This window comes from Mustela putorius, unplaced genomic scaffold (assembly GCF_011764305.1).
Source record: "Mustela putorius furo isolate JIRA1106 unplaced genomic scaffold, ASM1176430v1.1 tig00003853_pilon_pilon_pilon, whole genome shotgun sequence".
NCBI lineage: Eukaryota > Metazoa > Chordata > Mammalia > Carnivora > Mustelidae > Mustela > Mustela putorius.
The window spans coordinates 81,338,488-81,358,931 of NW_025422005.1; the positions used below are offsets into that span (position 1 = coordinate 81,338,488).

The 20,444-nt window shown below is 36.1% G+C and overlaps 1 pseudogene; it reads left to right on the forward strand.

Annotated features, from left to right (window-relative positions):
• Positions 1 to 14,559: 14,559 nt before the first annotated feature.
• Positions 14,560 to 20,444, forward strand: part of LOC101671109 — a 77,688-nt pseudogene continuing 71,803 nt past the window's right edge.

Sequence of the window (20,444 nt, forward strand, 5' to 3'; positions counted from 1 at the left end):
CAAAATGGATGAAGAGGAGTGGTAGGTATGGATATGGAGCAGTTATGGAATATCATGGGGATAACAGTTAGAGTACAGGGAATATAGTCAATAGTACTGTAATAGCATCCTATGGTGAAAGATGGTAGAGGCATAACAAAGAGACTTGAATATACTGTTCTCCTGAAACCAATGTAACATTGTGCATCACCTGTATCTCAATAACAAAATAATTAAAAATTTAAAAATTCTGGGGCACCTGGGTGGCTGGCTCACTGAGTTAAGCCTCTGCCTTCAGCTTAGGTCATGATCTCAGGGTCCTGGGATCAAGCCCCACATTGGGCTCTCTGCTCAGCGGGGAGCCTGTTTCCTTATCTCTCTCTGCCTGCCTCTCTGCCTATTTGTGATCTCTTTCTCTGTGTTAAATAAATTTTAAAAATCATTAAAAAATTTAAAATTCTAATTTTCAGGGAACAGGTTCAGTGACCCAGTTAGGACAGGATTCTAACTATTGAGTTAATCGACTGTGGCACCCAAGGGCAAAGTCATATTGTAATAAATGGTTACTCTCGGTGTGCCTGGGTGGCTCAGTGGGTTAAAGCCTCTGCCTTCTGCTCAGATTGTGATCCCAGGGTCCTGGGATCGAGCCCCGCATCAGGCTCTCTGCTCGGCGGCGAGCCTGCTTTCCTTCCTCTCTCTCTGCCTGCCTCTCTGCCTACCTGAGATCTCTGTCTGTCAAATAAATAAATAGAATCTTTAAAAAAAATAAATAAATGAATAAATAAATAAAATAAAATGGCCATTCTCATAGTAATTGTGGATGGCAAGAGGGGATGTCCCTAGGAAGATTGGAAACAGGCCACACACACAAAAGAAGTGTCTAATTGCAAAACTGACAATTACAACCATCTTTTTACATAACTTTTAACTAAAAGAACACCTATTACACAGGAATGCTAAATCACTACCCAAAACTTAAACCAAACTGAGGTAATTCTATAGACCACTAGAGTCTCAGTCCTGCTATACTACTACATTTAAGGGTCTGGGCACCATCTCTAATATGAAGATGAAAAAGGAAAGCCTGAAGATAGGACACTGCCAGAGAGGTGACTTGTGAATAAAAAATCTCTGAATAAATATTGGTATGGCCAATAGTTTCTGAAAAATGAGAAGGGTCCCCTCAAAATGGCTGTAGCCACATGTTCACTGGTCAGTCTGAGCATGTACCATAAACATCCTTCTAATTGGCAAAGAGCAGATGGTAACACCAGCTACTACTGCACAAGGTTTGCTGCCATTGCAAAATTTGTTGCTGTAATAAACACACATGGGAAAGAACAGTATTGAGATGATCACAAATGGAATTTTAAGATCTTTTCAAACTATCATTAAGATTCATCATTAAACTAGAATTTTGAGAGGATATATCATCTCAGGAAACTGAAGTGCAAAATGTCAAGTTCTATATATACCAATTTGCATGTGTATGTACTCTTTAAACTTTTTAGTTTAGTGCAATATACATTTCAACCAAAACATAAACTCTAAAAGTAAGGGCCTTATCTAAAACTTCTTTAGCTACAAATCCCCTTCCCCCCACCCCACCTCACCACTTCTATGTAGCAATTATGCCTAGAATATTGCCTTGACCCAGGAATTGTTCAATTAATATTTATTGGTTGATTCATGACATAAAACACTGTGGAATCCCCAGATGGTTGTGTGCAAGGTAGGTTGGGTAGTATATGGGAAAAAAGACTAGATGGGGCAAAATCGATTTGGCATGGCTTATTAGTCTACATACATACTCTATAGTGTAAGGGCAATGAATATGAAAAGAAATCACTTTTTTCTTTTTTTTTTTTTAAGATTTTATTTATTTACTTGACAGACAGAGATTACAAGTAGGCAGAGAGGCAGTCAGAGAGAGAGGAGGAAGCAGGCTCCCCATGGAACAGAGAGCCCAATGTGGGGTTTGATCCAAGGACCCTGGGATCATGATCTGAGCCAAAGGCAGAGGCTTTAAACCACTGAGCCACCCAGGTACCCCAAGAAATCACTTTTTTCAAAAATATTATGAAGAAAAGGAATTGATAGCACTTCAAAATTGGAAAACAACATAAGAAATAAAAGGAAGTAAGTAAAGGCCAATGTGAGTTTTTAAACTAGGAAAACCATCTAGTTGAATCTGGGGGGAACTTGGGAAAAGGGTAAGTTTTAGGGAATAAAGAAATATTTAAATGAAAATATCTAATAATATTTTATTGCTTATGGTCATAACATCTTCCAAAAGAAAGCAACACATTGAACATGCCTTGTCCTGAATAGAGGATCAAATCCAGGCAAATTATCATCTGAGATGACAAGCAAAGCCAAAAGTCTTACGTTTAAAAAATCTGAAGCAAATTTTATTTACACTGTCAATATCCTTTAAATTTACACATACAAATGGTATTGGAAAGACTTCTATGTGTAACTCATAATCTACCATAGGAAATAGGCCTACGGAGGGTCTAGGGGAAAAAGTCTAGAATTGGAGTTCAAGGTTTGGATTCTTATCTCTGCCACTAAATAGCTACATGATATTGGTTAAGTTGTACATCCTTGCTAGATTCATTGTCTATCTGTAAAAAAGAGGATGTTTGCATAGATGCTCCTCAGATTTCCTTCCAGTCCTAAAATTCTAAGATTCTATTCTCTATCTGGACTTGTGCACCTGGCTTTTAAGGTCTGCCATTCTGTTTTCACTTAATAGAAGGTTATTGATTCAGTCAACACGTAGAGTTATTACAGAACTAGGACTCAATTCTTAAGCAGAATAAACAACTTTGTCAGGGATGGTTTAATAATTATCTTTTTGCCTACAGTAATCCAAAATGGCTATCAATTAGACCTAGCCCATCATGAGTAGAGCAATAGATGATTTTGCAATATATCTTGACATTTTACCTACAATAGTCTATTCTGGTATGACAATTCTATGCCCTATAGGACATTTGGCAATGTCTGAAGATAGTTTTGGTTGTCACAACTGAGAAGGGGTGCCACTAGCATCTTGTAGGGCAGAGGCCAGGGATTCTGCTAAATATCCTACAATACACAGAAGAACAACTCCTCCCCACCTGTGACAAAGAATTATCCACCCCAAAAGGCTGAGCTTAAGAAATCATTTCTTTTTCATCTTTTTTAAGTCCATTAAATTAGCAGAAACCTCTTATAATATAGCCATTTCATGGACATCTTGCTCACGGACTTCTTACATTTCCGACCTTACAAAGTTGAAGGCACACAATCCTGTTTTTCCTAATCTCTGTCAGGAGGGAAGGAATTAAGAAATGGACCTGCAAGATGATTAAATTATATTTGCAAAAGAAGTTTGGTGTCAATAACACAATAGGCTTTTATTTTTTTTATTCTATACTGCATTTTTCACTTTTGATCAGGTTATTTTGGCAAACAGAAACTAAGACTTGTAGAGGAAGCTAATGAATTTATTCAGGAAGCACAATGCAAATTAAGTGGCAGAGTTTTAAAAAATTAACTCTCTTAGACGAAGCTTATAAAAATTGATTAACAAGCTAGTAGTAGTGACTACTTAAAGAACATGCTTCCACATCTTTAAGAAAACTGCTTTAAATTATTATGAAAGCTTACACATATTCTGCATTAATATACATTTAAGTACTTCAGTGTTCTTTTTTCTCCTAATGTTCCACTTTCAGTTTCTTCCCATTTAATTCACAATTATATTACCTGGAAAACAGAAAAAAAGTGTGCAACAACAAACTTCAGCTGAAGTTAAAGCAATCTGTGTTACATGGCTCCATTTTCTCCTTTTTGTTATTATTTATTGGCATTTTGCCTGTGGCAAGACATAGGTTTTAATGTGGACTTCATGATGTTGTGAGCCAATCTAGAGAAGGCATAGTATTTCAAGGGCAACACAAAAGATAAGTATTTCTGAATTTTAATTTTAAGCATTTTAGCATACATGTGCAATGGAGGTTTATTTATTGAATTTGAAAAATTAATTCCTTACAGCCTTGAGTGTATTTTGCTTTGTCTGCCCCTGGGTTTGTACATATTGGTGTTTTCTTTTTTCCTTTTTAATATTTCAACAGGTGAGGTTAGCAAGACGGCTGATGATGCTGTTTTACACCTAGAGGTCTTATGGAACCAGGACTGCATCCATAAGCGGAACAAACAACTTTGGGGGATAGTTTAATAATTGCCTTTGGTAGGACTTGTCTCACATTCATTAAAAAGTCTAGGTGAGGCTGTTTCTTTGATCTTCATTTCTTTTCAGTTGCCAAGCAAACAAACAAAAATTCTTTCCTGAAAGCTGTTTAGCTATCTAACCTAGAATATCTTTGACGAGGGTAGAAGTTACAAATCTCAAATATCTCCACGTTTAGATGTTGGAACTTGGCAGACATTTGTTGGAATGCATGATTAGTCTGCTTTTCTTGATTTGGAAAGCATTTAAAGTAGTCTAGAATTTTAACCTTTATAGAATACCATCATACAACAGTTTTCACTCTTAAAAATATTTTTGTGTTTCTTTCTTTGGTGAATAAAAAATATCATGTTGCCTAATTATCTTTGAAGTAGGAAATTACTAGAGAATAATTAATACAAAATATCATGATTTTTATCATTTAGGAAATGATAAGGGAATACTAAAGCTCTCTGGCTTATAATTACAGATATTTGAACTCATCTATCTTCTTTCCTCATTTAGTTTTATAACTAGATGTGAACTTAGGCTTGTAAAAGTGACAATATATATGAAGCCCACAGAAATGTATCTTGTATAGAAAGTAGAGAGCAAGGATTCACTTTTGCCTGTCAAGGAAATGCCCATAAGAATTGTTCGTAGGCATCTAAACGTGGAGGTAAGTAATAAGCAGGTATTGACTTCTGTTGAGATCAATATCAAGATTTGTTGACCCAAAGAGGTTAAAATTGACTGAAGAGTGGGACAATAAATCTTGTTATTGACTAGAAAGCAGAAGTCAATATATGTATTATTATAAACATTTTTCTTTTACTGTAGATGATAGGGGTGGAGTCATTTTTAAGACCTCAAATGCATATAGCCACAGGTTGTTTATACCGTAGTGGTGGCCCACATAGGCTCCTTGGCTTACTAAAAATGTGTCTACTCATATGACATCAGTAACATTCTTAGATCATTGTTTGTGGTGTCAACCATTCTTCTCCCTGTACTTCAGTTACTTTCATCCTGATTAACTTCAAATTAAAATGTGGAAGGCCCAGTTGTCTGATGAAACTTTGTGTGAAGGGAAAAAAGCAGGAAAAAACACTCACTTCATTTTTTTTTTTCTCTACAGTGTAGTTCAGGTGTTCTCCTGATCTCTGATTGCTGCTTCTAGTGTGTGTGTCTGCGCGCACACATGCACACACACATGTGTTTTTGTGGACACCTGCACATGTTCTGTGTGCCCACTTAACATTCTTATATTTTCAGGTATATTTCCTTCCAAGGTGCTTGTTGCTAAGATGACTCTGCTCTTCAAATGAGATATTATATTTTCCAGATAATCTTAAAAGCATGTCAAGATAAGGACACTTTTTAAAAAGTATATTTTCTGAAACCACAAGATATATGCAAGCAGGGTGTTACCAGGTCATTTTGAGTTTTTTATTCACACTAACCACCCAATAACACATAAGCTAAAAAGAGAGTTTATTTTACCATAGTTGAGAGAAGTGGAAATGGAAAACAATTTTCCATTGTTCCAAATAGCTCTCATGTTGATAAGAAATCAAACTCTGCACATCCAAGCTGAACAGAGCGTGCTGGGTTACACTAAGTCTCTGTTTGTCTTGTAGCTTTGCCTGAACTGAGGTCTGTACACATGGATCATGAATGCATGAAATCCTGGAGGAATATTCGGCCAGGACATCGATGTTTCAGACTACTAACCCAAAATTCTCTCATGCGAATGAATCCATCCTCATACCTCTGTCTGCAGCCTCAAGGTAGTAACAAAGTAAAAACCCATGAAGTTTCTTTCCTTTCTAACCAGTTCCCAAAAGATGGTACTTCATAAGGAATATTCAAATCCATAAATGCTCTGTAATCTGCAAGTTAGGAATGAAACATGAGAGATGCCTTCAATGTCTCACACTACGGGATGCCTCCAATTCCTCAATACACCCCATTGTGCCTCACGGCTGGAGAAAGCTCTGCACAACCCATTTCCTCCTTTAACTGTGAATTTCTTCGCTTCTATGGGTTTAGATTTTAATGGTTGAATTACATTTACATCTACTTGTGCATTTGCCATCAGCAGCCAAGTTCCTGCCTAAAGCCTTTACTAACTTTGAGAACAAGTTTCTCATAAACAGCCTCATTTAGTTTATCTATACAAATTCACGTAAGAGTTCTTAACTCCTAGGAAGCTCTGTGACACTCTCTATATTAAATGGCAGATCTTCCTAGCTATCTATTGGTTTTAAGAACTTTACAATGAGTCATAGCTCAGGACTAATCAGTAATTATACTGAAATGATTCCAGAGCCACTGGAAATGTGGCAAAATGTTGGTTAGCCAGAGATAATGATCAATTAAATTAAGTCTTAGAACTCGTGGTCTTTAGTGAGAAGGAAATAGTTCTACAATGAGAATACATCCAAATGGTACTGAAGAGTCATCTAATATATAATAGTATATTGATAATACTATAGAAACACATCCACATTCATACACCAAAATGTCTGCATTTCACCATAAATATGAGAAAGCACAGCATGAGACAAGCGTGTAGTTAGGGCATGGCTCTGAGTTACCACCCCACAAAAAATTACGTTTTTCAGGGCACCTGGGTGATTTAGTCAGTTAAGCATCCAACTCTTCGTTTTGGCTCAGGTCATGATCTCATGGGTTGTGGGATGGAGCCCCAATTCAGGCTCCTGGCTCAGTGGGGATTTTGCTTGAATATTCTCTCCCTCTGCCTCACACCTCTCATGCACATGTGCTCTCTTTCTATCAAAAAAATTTTTTTAAATTATTTTTTAATCTAATAAACCCTGTTATACAGATTCTATGTATCTCCATATATATGTGATTTTTCCACAAAAACTATGAAATTCCATTTTGACTCTTTACTAATTTTAATTGTGATAATTGTATATTATCTTGCCCTGTGCCTCACACATATTCTGTACACAAAGATGAGAAAATGACATAACCTTAGCCCTTTGTCTTCTTTTAGTGATAGGTTTATAAGACCCACCAGAACTTTCTCATTTGTCCTACTCTTCAGTAGCTTAGGTGAGGTAACAGACCTCCTTGAGTAGATGAAGGTCAAGGATATTCAGATTATGAGACCAACTTTTTTTTTTTAAGTTTTGATGCTCATGACATAATGACTATGATTAGGACTCTATATATCCCATTTGTTCACTAGAAATGATTCATTCAATTGGCTAACCCATACCTGCTGATACTCAATTTTGATTAAGAAATTATCCCCCATGACTGCTTAAGATGATAAAATTGTTTCATTGGTAGATAAGCATTTTTTTTTAACTTGGAAGTTTAGAATTAACTGCAGAAATACTTAAGAGAACCAAACACACAGTGTTAATATTTATGTGTTAAAGAAACATGATTAACTTTTGAGTATTTATAATGTTTAGATATTTTAGTTTATTAGAGAACAAGTGAAATTTGTGATTCAACTTAAAATGCATAATTAAGCAATTGATTTAGGCCTGTGAATTTAAGTAGAAATTTAATTTAGTTTATATAGTAATTACAGTAAGTATATAAAGTATTAAAACATTTAAGAGAACTTGAGGTTCATAGTATTTCAAGGTCTAATTTATTAGCGCCATTAGAGGTATTTAAAGTATTCTGGAAAGTTTGTTTTAATCACACATTTGAAGTATCTAAACAAGAAGTCACATATATTTAATTTATAAATTTAGTTTAAAGTGTTTGAAGGAGTTTAATTAACTTAGTTTATACATGGGCCTTAACATTAATCAAAGGCTTCATAAAAGTGATTGCTAAATTTGCTAGTCTTACAAATACAAGATTAAAGAAGAGCTAAGATTTTAAATTTTTACAACTAATAATTCAAATATATTTTCAACTAAACCCAACCTTTGAATAATCTTTCCTGTGCACAAAATTTACCCTTGAAAATACCGATACTGACAAAGCAAAATAGGCATGTAAGAAGCAAAAAATTGACACTGATAAAGGTAGCATGTAAGAAGATAAGAAGCATTAAATTATTGCACTAGTAAAGACCTCCTACAACTACTGCCTACCACAAATGTCTTCCGATACTCTCCACTTACAGCAATTTTGATGGTATTAATACTGAGAAGCAGAACAGAGCAGTGGTCAAAAACTCGGGCCGTGGACTCAGATCTATGTGGTTTGTACTCAAGCTGCTCTCTATACTGGCTGTAAAATTCTGGGTGAGTGCTAAGATTCACTTTCCTTATTTGAAAACTGAAAATACCAATAGTGAATAGTTATAAATTATTGAGAGACTTGAATGAGGTAATGGTTAACGAGTATTCAGCAGAGCACCTGGCATCAAAATAAAGGCTAAATAAATGTTAATTAGTTCTAGGAGGAGAAGGAATCTTCTCCTATAGGAACTACTTTCACTCTAGTTTTTAAACAGATGACCTTAGAAACAATTCATGATAATTGCAAATTCAGTGAAACCCTTCGTAGAAAGTTATGTGGCTGGTAGTTGATAGAAAGAGGAAAGAACAACTTTTATTTATTTATTTCTTCTGTTGAAGAGAAACCACAATAATTGAGAATTAAAAAGGATATTTTTTATCAACAATAAGCAACTCTTGTCTTCTAATACAAACTTACATATTCTTATAGCTTTATAAGTGCACCCAAAAGTTTATGACCTATTTAGTTTAGCCCCTGCCCAAGTGTACAATTATAAAATGAACTGAGAGAAGAATCATATCAGTACTAAAAATTGTACATTTTAAAGTATTTAATGTACTGTTTATAATTATAGGAAAGAATGAGAACCAACTCACCTTTATAAGAATAATTAAGTTACTAAATAAATTACAATACCCCTATAAATGGTATGCTATTCAGCTTTTAAGATTAATTATGAAACTGTATTTATGTTTTCAGGGAAATGTATTTAGAATATACTGATGAATGAATTTTATAAGGAAGTTGCAAAGCACTATATATAAAATAGTTCATTTTTTGTTAAAAAAAAAAGAGGGAGAACAATCTCTGTTCTGCTTATGTATACTATAAATATTTGTAAAATACATACATACATAGAAAAAATCTAGTTCTATATGATTACATGCATTGTTGGCCAAGATTTTAATATCCACGTCTGAGGTTGTAAAAAATGTCTCCCCTACATTATTTGCTAATAAAGGAATCACTACAACCATATAGAAAAGTAATAGAACAGTTTCCACTGAACTGTTAAATGAGGAATCCTATTCTTGAGACTCTAAATACATAAAAGTACTAGCATATATAGAGATATATATTTTTGGCCTCTTTATCTGTTGACTAAAAGGGGAACAATTTAGATGCTCATTAGTGATACCATAGAAATGATACTGTGAACCATCCATGGCTATGTCGTAAAAGACATTGAATCCTTTGCTTTGTTCTCTGTTGGATTACTTACCCATGGGAAAGCCAATTGCCAAGTCATAAAGATACTCAAAAAAACCATAAGCAGAAGTCAGCATGTAAAAAAATAGAGGCCTCCTTCCAATAGCTAGCGAGGAGCTGAGGTCTCTAGCCAATAGCCAGCTGCTTCAGAAACAGAACCTCCCACTCCAGTCAAGCCTCCAGATGACTGCAGCCCCAACCAACACCTTGACTGTAGCCTCATGAGAAATCCTGAGTCAGAATGACCCAGCTAAGCTACTCCTAGATTCCTGACACTCAGAAATCGCAAGATAAGAATTGTTATTTTTAAGCCTCTATAAGATTTGTGCATGGTCATACACACAGTATAGTTTGTAATTGAAAAAGAATGATTTAGATATATAGATTATACTGTTAATTGAAAAAGAATGATTTAGATATATGCATATGTGTTTATATTAACTTGTTTAAATTGGACATAATAATATCAAAAACATGATTATACAATAATGCATATAGTATGATTCAATATTTGTTTAAAAAAATCTCAAGTTATCTACTTTTTTGTCTATATTTGAGTACAAAGGAAAGTACCAAATGATTCATACCAAACTAATATTGGTTATCTCATTAATGTATGAAAGAGAGTATAAGTTTTTTTCTTAATCTATATTACTACTATTTGCATTGTATAAAGATGATATGTTGCTTTTACAATTTTTAAAGCCATAATAAACTAAAGAAAAGTGGGGCAAAATATCAATAGCTGTATCTGGGTAACAGGATTTTGAATTTTTTTAAATTACTTTTTCTTTTCTTTTGTGTCTAACTTTTGCAACAACCATAAACAAATTAAATAAATTCAATTTTAAATGTTTTAAATAAATTTTAAAAATTTATAGTCCACTATAAAAGAACTTTTAAATGTAAACAAGAAACCATTGCTCTTAGTGTAGCTTCACTTGCCAACCTTGTTGTAAAGTTTGCTCACAGTTCTGTTTAAAATGGGAAACTCATCAGACGCTTTTCATCAGAAGAGTGCAGAGTGTTTCTAGCCTATGAAGTGACTAATATTTAAAGCATTGTTATTTCTGAAGTGGGCTTGATGGGGAAGACAGCCAAGTAATATCCCTTGGAAATAAAATTGAAAAGGATCAGAGCTCTCCAATAAACTGGGAATAGGGCACATCTCTCCATGTCTGTGCCATTAGCTGACATCTTATTCCTACCAACACAAATTGGTACAATTGAAAGAAATGTGTATACACTTAAACAGATCTGGGATAAAACTAACAAACACAAAACCTTATATTTGGTCACTTTACATCAGTAAGTTTTTTGTAGTTTGGCAGACAACATGCACAAGGTCCAGCAGCCATCACTTTCACAACAGGCTGACGAGCCAGAATTCTGCTCTTTCCATGGCAAACTATAGCTTTTACCTAGCAAACCACATGACAGGACTTAGTTGTCTCATGTTTCTATTTTCTGTCTTGGCAAAATTGGATTTCTTCTAGTCAACTTAATGTGCCAAACTGAACTTTAAAGATATAAGTATATTTGCATTTCTTTTTTTTTTAAATACTTTTAAAATATTTTTTTTATTTGAGAGAAAGGGAGAGAGCATGAATGCGGAAAGGAGCAAAGGGAGAAGCAGATGCCCTGCTGAGCAGCGAGCCTGACCTGGGACTCAAACCCAGGACCCTGGGTCACTTAACCAACTAAGCCACCCAAGAGCCCCATATACTTGCATTTCTTATATGAAAAATTTGTTTTGAAGAAGGTGAGAGGCCAGAATCTCAACCTTGACTATTTCTTCTGAGCTAAGATGTTTAATTCACAGCAGCAGCCCCTTAAGTTAGGGGAAGAATATGAATAAGAAGGAAATGCATACATCCCAATCTCACTGTAAAAATGTTCTTGAAATATGATGTCCCTAACAAATAAATATACCTTTAATGAAATCTTATAATCTTTTTTTCTAATAAAAATAAATCTGCTTTGGGGCGCCTGGGTGGCTCAGTGGGTAAAGCCTCTGCCTTCAGCTCAGGTCACGATCCCAGGGTCCTGGGATCGAGCCCTGCATCGGGCTCTCTGCTCAGCGTCCCTTCCTCTCTCTCTGCCTGCCTTTCTGCCTGCTTGTGATCTCTGTCTTTCAAATAAATAAATTTTAAAAGTCTTAAAAAAAAAAAGAAATCTTCTTTATTTTTCCTTTTAAATGGGCTCATTGCAGAGATTGCTCCAAACTCATGTTTGAACTTAGGCTTCAACTGAAAAGCCTTTAATGCTTTAGATGACAAATCACTTCTATAATTGTGATCTAATTCTCACCATAACAGTTTTAAATCAGTTATCAGCCCTCTTTAACAAAGGCAGCAGATCAAGTGCAAAGAAACTAGTGATTAATTCATAGGCATTCCATACCATTGACAGGACTCAAAATTAGGTCCTCTCTCACTCTCTAAATGCTATATACTTTTCCTTGTCTGCATGTGCCTTCCATGCTATGGCCTCCATTGCAGGCTTTGAAAGCTTTACAAGAATACCTCAGCCCTACGTTGCTTCTAAGTACCACCCCAAAAGCCTAAAATGGAAAAGCCAACACATCAGAATTAGTGATTCTAATAAACATTGAGCTATAACCCTGATTATTGGCAACCTGCCCACACCTTTGAAATGTGAGCAATTATTCAGTCTACACTCATCACCTAAGAGAAGGGCTCATGGGAAACTGGTGACTCATTCCATGACGAGTTTTGGCAAATAGAAAGGCCGAGGAAACACCTGCACATAATAATCAGGAAGTATTGACTTCTGCTGAGGTCAGGAACAAGATTTATTAACCTAAGAGATAAATATTGACTGAAAATTTGGACAGTTCCTCTTTTTCTTTCCAGAGACCTGGTGAATTACTCAGACACTAAAAACTTAGAGTTTTCCTCCAGTTTTATGTCCATTTTAGTTATAGACCTCCTGGGGGAGGAAAATCTTTTACAATATTTTAGAGAGATATTTAAAATCCTGCTAATTATTGCCTCATATTTATCTATTCTAGGACTCACTGGCCAGAAGCCTTTTATTATACAGTAATAGGTTTTCGCATCCTTAGGGCTTTTTTTCTATGGTCTTCAGCGTCTGCCTGTGAGTCCAAATTTCTATTCATCTCATATGATAGCTTCTATCCTTTCCCCTCTAGTTTTTTCTCATTCCTAAGAAGTCGTGTGCCTCCTGTGGAAACCCCTCCTAGGCCTGCAAATTGTGCAAGTGATGCCTTGGGAAAGTTGTGTTCTGGAAACTCCTTGTTGTGACATGCTTATCGCTAAGTCAGAGCAAATTCTTTCCTCCTCAGATAAGTTATTCACAGATGCCTCAATCCAGAGGGCCTGGTTTGAACTGCCAAACATCCAGGCCTCTGTCCCTTTGCCCCATGGCTTGGAGTGGTTTGCATGTATCTTCAGATGTTGGTCAGATTTATATTCTCTTCTCACTTTTGAGAAAGCATTAACAATCACCTCAAATAATCTGCTTTCTTTTTCAGATCCTTTTCCTCAGTATTTCTTTTTTCTTTTCTTGGAGATCTTTTCCTTTCAGTAAATTTAGAGGTACATCCCCACATTATATTAAAAGCTTCACAATTATAAATCTGTGAGGCTTCAAAAATGTACTCTCTTCATTTAAATATACTCCTTCTTGATCAGAAAAATCAACATCTTCCACAGACTGTTCTTGCTAAGAATGAGAATGTTTAAAGCTCTTATCTCCTTGACTCCAATAAATTACTAAAAGTATTCATTCCACTTTGAAATATCTTAGAAACATTTGTGGCATTAACACAGTGTAGTGCAGATCTTGAAGTTTTATTGCTTTTCAGTTCCTTTTATTATTACATGTTTAAACTCCAATCCCCTTTCTTTTCTTGAGATTGACTGTGTTTGACAAAGACCTGTATAGAAGTATGGATATCTTCATATGCATTTTCCTCCCCCATCTCATTCCTTCAGAAACTATTATAGATTTATAACTACAGATATTACTAACATATTTTCTAATTCTTCCTGAGAGTTTCTACCATGCTTTGACATGACTTGGAGCCCACAAGGCACTAAGTCCCACATGATGCCCTGGTAGAACATGAAATCTTGAGCCAGACTTTCTAGTAGTAACACATTTCTCAAAGTAACATTTGAGTAAGTGACAATTGTGCTGTGTCCTAAAATGGGTTTTAAGTTGCATTGAACTGAGGTTTATACAGCATTCCTTTTTGCTTCAATTCTTTACATTGTGCTCATAGCTACTAAGGTTGGAAAAACATATCTGAAGAATGGGGTAAAATGGCCACCAGCTACAATGTACTTAATGTGCTCTCTTAAACTTGTGAAGGGAGAATTCCCCTAGACACAAAAAGAGATGATTCTCAGGGCTAAATTTACATAGGAGTCCTTGCCTCAGGAAAGAGTTGGGGATAATCAACAGCAAGAAAGTCCTTGAAATTCTCCACCAAGAGATCCAAAGAGGCTGAAAATTAACCAGCAGCCACAAGGTGGCGTAATCACATTGATGTCCTTCTTACTGTTCTGATTTCCCCACAGAAACCTTTTAATGTCAACTATCTGAGGACAAAGGTATCATTTTTACATTTAAATAAAAACCACTTATCACTAAGATTTACAAAGCATTTCAGTGCATCCAGACAACTATCTGTATACTGGATAGTGTATAAATAGGTAAGGTTGAGGCTGCTGAATAAAAAGAGAACCTGCGCTTTCTCCACATTTGATGACCATTTCTTTCTGGATGTAATTGATTTCATGTGATATAGCATCCCTTGAAAAATGTAATTTAAAGATTAGGAATAGAAAGATTTTAGAATATATTTAGAGCATATCATAAAACTTCTGTAAAGTGCATTATACCCTAGATAGAGGGTGAGCATGAACAAGGATGCAGATATTAGAGAAAATGTCTTAAGCACCATCGCAGGAGGAAAACAGGGCAGCACCTGGATGCAGTCACGGCCATTTATCCTGCTGCTACTGCTCACAGGGGCACGGGTTCTGTTCCAACTGGTGTTCTCAAATCCTGGCACATTCACTTGTATTTGGGGGGATTTCATTAAACTCTGTGCAATAATTGTCTCAGATTTGAAAATATTTGAAAACGTACTCCAAAACACTGCTGTGGGGATGAAATGGATGAATTCATATAAACAGAGCTGCTAGCCAGCAGCACATCATGGAAATTAGATAAAGGTGCCCTTCAGGGTGAACACATACCCTCCCTAGGGTGCACAGCACAGCAGAAAATCTACTAGATTTCAGCCTACTCACCCCCTTACCTGGCCACTCTTGCTCAGGAAACATCTTGTACAACTGTCATGTCTAGATTCTACATGTAAAGCACTTAATACATGGGTTCGCCCAACTAATGTAAACCCTCTAAAAAATGTTTGCTTTTGGAGCACTCTTGTGGTTCAGTCGGTTAAGCATCTGACCCTTGGTTTTGGCTCAGGTCATGAGGTCAGGGTCATGGGACTGAGTCCCATGTGAGATTCTGTGCTCATCATGGAGTCTGCTGGAGATTCTCTCCCTCCCCCCCAGCTTGCGCTTTCTCTCTAGTAAAACAATTTAAAAAATAAAAATGTTTGCTGTCATCATCATCATCATCATTATGATCTCCCCTATGGCCTTCTCCTTGGCCTTACTATGCCTAGTTTATTCTAGAGCTACATTAGAAATGTACCTATAGGTGGGATAAGGTGAGGAAGCAATATTTATTAACAACTTTATAAACTAACTTCTTGACCTGATAGTGAAAACTATGATGAATCAAACTTAGTAGTGGGCATAGTATGGGAGAAAGACTGTGAAAAAATACAGAAGTCCCAAGGGGTAGGACTTGATTTCCCAATCACACCACAGTGCAGATCTCCTTTCAAGCCCTAGTCACCTGCCTAGCTTAGTGCTCACTCCAATGGGTTTTGAGACCAGCTACTCTTTTAAAATAGGCTTTTCGCTGTATTTAGTGCTTCTGGGAATACCAGACCTCTTGGACCCAACACCACCACAGGACTTCCTAGGTGATGACCATTCTACAGGGTCTGATATGTCAGCTTGCCCAGATCAGTTTAGAATGACTACTACACACTAACTGGTAGAGGATTACATGGCATCCCTGACTGTCATTAGTGAGTATTCAGAGGATACTGGGCAAGGAACCAGTTGGCAGAATCAAGCTCTGACAAGTCACAGGGTTTCAAGGTGCCTTTTTATTAAAAAAGCATTGTTATTTGCTTTAACTGGCATTACAAGCAGTGCCAATAATTTGCATTCAAGAGAGTGCATAATACAGGTGAGGTGCCTGACCAGGGATCTTTCAGTTTACATAAAGCATGTATTAACATAGAGGAGGTGAAGAATGAGAGTTTTGCTCTTACAGTTTGCATCTAGTTCAGAGGAGCCTGGCTCTCTTTCAGAAGAGGAACAAAGAGTATTCATGCCATGTCATAGGCCACTTGACATGAATCCTGTTTTACTGATTTATTCTCAGAATGCAGTTGGTGACAATAAGTATATTTAATGCAAAATGAGGATTTCTCAAATACTGGTAGAACCTTAAATGTGGGAGGGGGCTAGCTTAGAACTTAAACATGAATAATATGTTTTAAGGATATAGCAATTAACTCAGTTTTGTTGCTTTAGAAGTGCTAATTTTCTACTCATTCAAGGGAGAAGGGGGCTTTTGTTTTCTAATACAAAAATTTCCAAACTGTCAGATTTTATGCTACAGGCTGCAAGCCCTTTTGACATTATCTTTTTGTGAGGCACTTTTGAAGTAAATGTGTTATTAGTACAGGAAAATTATGACTATTGTAAACAAACAATAACTACTAGTTTTTGTTGTATTTATCTGACACAAGGTTATGGAGTTGTGGCAGAACTAAGCTACTTGAAAAGTCATTGATCCAAAGCACAGTATTTTCAGGGCAGCTATTGTAAATTCTTCCATAACAGAATCATATTGGGTAGTTTATGACAACCTTGAAACAGTCACTGGTTATAACCTGAAAACATTCACAGGGCAAAAGGAGAAATATTATTATATAGGAGCTCCATCCACAGGGACATCATGGGACCAATGTGAAGGTATACTGGGGGATCTCCCCGACAGGTGAGACAGCACCCAACAGGTGCTGGGGCCCCCACATCAGCCCAGGGAACTGCTGACATGGGACCTTAGTGACATGGTGTTCACTCTACATGGAATGGCAGTTTGGAGAGGTAATGAATGGGGCGGTGAAACTGGGGGGCCGAAGTGAAGTTCCAGGATCTCTACCCAAACTTCAGAATAGCTGATTTGAACATCTGTTTTACATACTGGACTTCTGAGCCAGACAATGTTTAAAGGGTTACTGATTATTTTTTAAATTGTTTTTGTTTTGTTCTGTTTTTCAACTGATTTATAGAAAGGGTTAATGCTAGGCAAACAGAAAGGGAGTTGAAGGGAGAATGAAATTAAGTCAAAACAAGAGGCATATTTCACACTGAGTTCTTGAGTTCTTCTCATCATTCCTGAGAAGTAGATGAAGGTGGGGTATAGAAGCGAGGTCAGAATGTCCTAAGAGCTTTGCTGGGCTCAAGGACAGAATTAATTTGGATGATGAAGAGCAGGAATAGAAAAAACAAAAAATTTAACAAAACAAAATGTCTTCTGAATGGAACTTCTAATCCTAGATATACGAAGCTAAGAATTTAGATTATCTATTTCATCTATTTTTTTTTCTTAGCAGAAACTTTCAATTTATTTCAGTTGACATGGCTAATTTTATGTGTTAACTTAGCTAGGCCATAATGTCCAGATGTTTGGTCAAATGCTAATCTAGATATTACTAGATATTTTGTAGATACTAGGTATTTTGTAGATAAGATTAACATTTGCGATCAGTTGACCTTAAGTAAAGTAAATGAGCCCCCATAACATAGAGGAGTCTCATCCAATTAGTTGAAGGACCCATTAGCAAAAAACTGAAGTTTTCAGAAGAAATTCTGCCTCAATAACAGAAATCCTGCCTAGGTTTCCAGCCTATGAGCCTGCCCGACAAATTTCAGAGCTGCCAGGCCCATTATAAATACATAGACACACACAAATAAACGTATCCTATTTGTTCTGTTTCTCTGGAGAGCCCTTAACATATCAGTCATCCTTCTGAGGTTCTGATCACACTCTAACCTTGTATACTAAGAGATAGGGCATGACTTCAGGGGTCACATAGCCCAAATTCAAATCCAAACTCTGCCAATCACTAGCAAAGTTCTATATAAGTTACTCAGTCTTGGAGCACCTGGCTGGCCCAGTCAGTGGAGCATGCAAATCTTGGTCTTATGGTTGTAAGTTTGAGCCGCACAGTGCATATAGGGATCGCTTTAAATAAATAAATAAATAGATAAATAAGTAAAATCTTCAGGTTACTCAATGTCTTTAATCCCAACTATAAAATATCAGTAATGTTCCTTATCTTCCTAGTATTGCTTATATAAGAATTAAGTGAGAAAAAATATATATATGAAAATAGACAAAACAAGATCTGGCATTTAGCAGGTGATCACAAATGGCAAAACTGGCTTATCTAGTTTATCTAATATACTGAAAAAACATTCTGACTGCTTTACCAGCTATTCAGGTCTATGAATACTAATCCTATCTCAGTCCCTACTTCAATTAAAGATAGTCTTCCGTATCTATAAAAATGTCCTAATTTGGATTCCATAAAACAAGAGTGTCATGAAATTTTTGAAGGAAAAGGGTCCCAGATTCAAATAAGAGCACAGCCTGCATACTATAACACCCTTTGGGAGATACACATTTTACATTAGTATATTAAAGACTGAGAAATTCTTCAGTCTCATTTAACTTAGTGTAATCTAATTACAGTAGTCATTAGCCATGTTTACAAATACCCAAGTTTCCCTCTACTTTCCTAGAAGCATGGTAAGTTTTACTTCCACACTCTTTGAAATTAGATGTGGTCCTATGATTTGCTTTGGACAAAAAAGTGTCAAAGGAGTGACACGTAACATTTCTGGGTGGACCGATCAAAGCCATTCCCATTTTTCCATGGACACTGCAGAAACATGAGTTAGATGGAACTTCAATCAGTCTGTTGCTGAGTGATGACAATGAGCAGTGCAACCGTCTCTGCTGATCTGCTTTGGACACGGTACACATGGCTGAGAAATCAAGTTTTTGTTGCTCTAAGCTAAATTTTGAGGCTGTTTGTTACTGCAGTATAAGTTGGCTGATCTCATGTCAAACAGGACTTTTGGGGGAAAAAAGTTAGGTGTTGCTGTAAGAAAACCCTAAAATATATGAAATGTGTTAGTAGTTAGGTGGCAAATATTAAGAAAACTGTTAGCAGAATCCAAAAGGTTAGCATAGTGTTTTGCAATATCAAAATGTATATGACCACAGAAGTGTTCAGGGCAATCCTTCCTTTTCTCTTTGCATGTGAATTATTGCCAAAATAACTAAATAACTAAATAAAAAATTTGGACTGAAATATTATATGAATGGAAAATGATTATCCAGTTTTTTCCCATAGGCCAACTTTTATGTCTTCTACTGTTTACTCAAACTGCAATGCTTTTCCTCCTTCATAGTTTCCTTCACTCCATCTTATTCTTCATAGTTTAGTTCAGATGGTACTTCTCAATAAAAACTGACCAGATTCCACATTTTTGTTAAATCCTCACTCCCACTCATTTTGGATTATACCTCATTTCTAGCATTTACTATCCTCTTCCTATAATATGGTTAGGTTGTATATGTATCTCATCCCCATCAGATTGGACTCTCCTCTAAATCTGGAAACAAGAGATCTTAATATCTCCTACAGGACTTAGCTCAGGATTTTACAATCATACTAAACTCAATGAGTGTTCACTGAATGAAATTATGCCAAGAGCTAAGTCATGATACAATTATCAATAATAACAATAACAATGACAATAACGAAACTTTTTTAGCACTTACAACAGAAACTGTAACAACACATTTATAGAATTATTTTATTTTTCATATTATGCTTATGTGGTAGGTATTGTTATCTCTATTTTATAGACAAGAAAATTGAGGCTGAGAGAGGTTAAGCAACCTAAGCACATTCATAGAGCTGATAAGCAACTGCCAGTTTGGCAAATGTAGATCAGATGCAGAAAAATAGCTACAATTGTACCTGCTATATCGGCATAAGCTTGTATTTCTTTTTTCCAATTTAGGATAGTAAACCCTGTAATTACATAGATTTAGCATGGAACAACACAAAAATAAAATTTGGGCTGCAGAAAGACAAAGGAATAAAAAGAGAAATTATAAAAGACTAAGGGGACATGCCCTGTAAAAACAGACTACAAAAGCAAATTCAAAACTGTAAACCAAGTTTTGCCAACATGGACAGAGAAACTTCAATTTGTAAAATTTGCCACACATATTAGAATATTGACTCTCCCTCGATATTCAGGGCTTTGAGGGTGAGAAGATGTGAGAGAAGTGCACTGGCTTGGGAATGAACACAGAAAGGAATTCTAGAGGGTGAGAAGATAAGCCTGGGTATGCCTTATCCGAAGAAGTTCACAAAACCCATTTTATACATAAAACTGAATCCCAAGGATGTAAACTAATTTGTCACTTGTTATACAATTAAATACACTGAAATTAAAATACAAGCCATCAGAACCCTGAAACTGTCTTCCTTGGTTCTGTTTTTCTCCATATTACTCAGCTTTCTCAGCCACTGTCAGGAAATGGCTAAAATGGCAGTTGG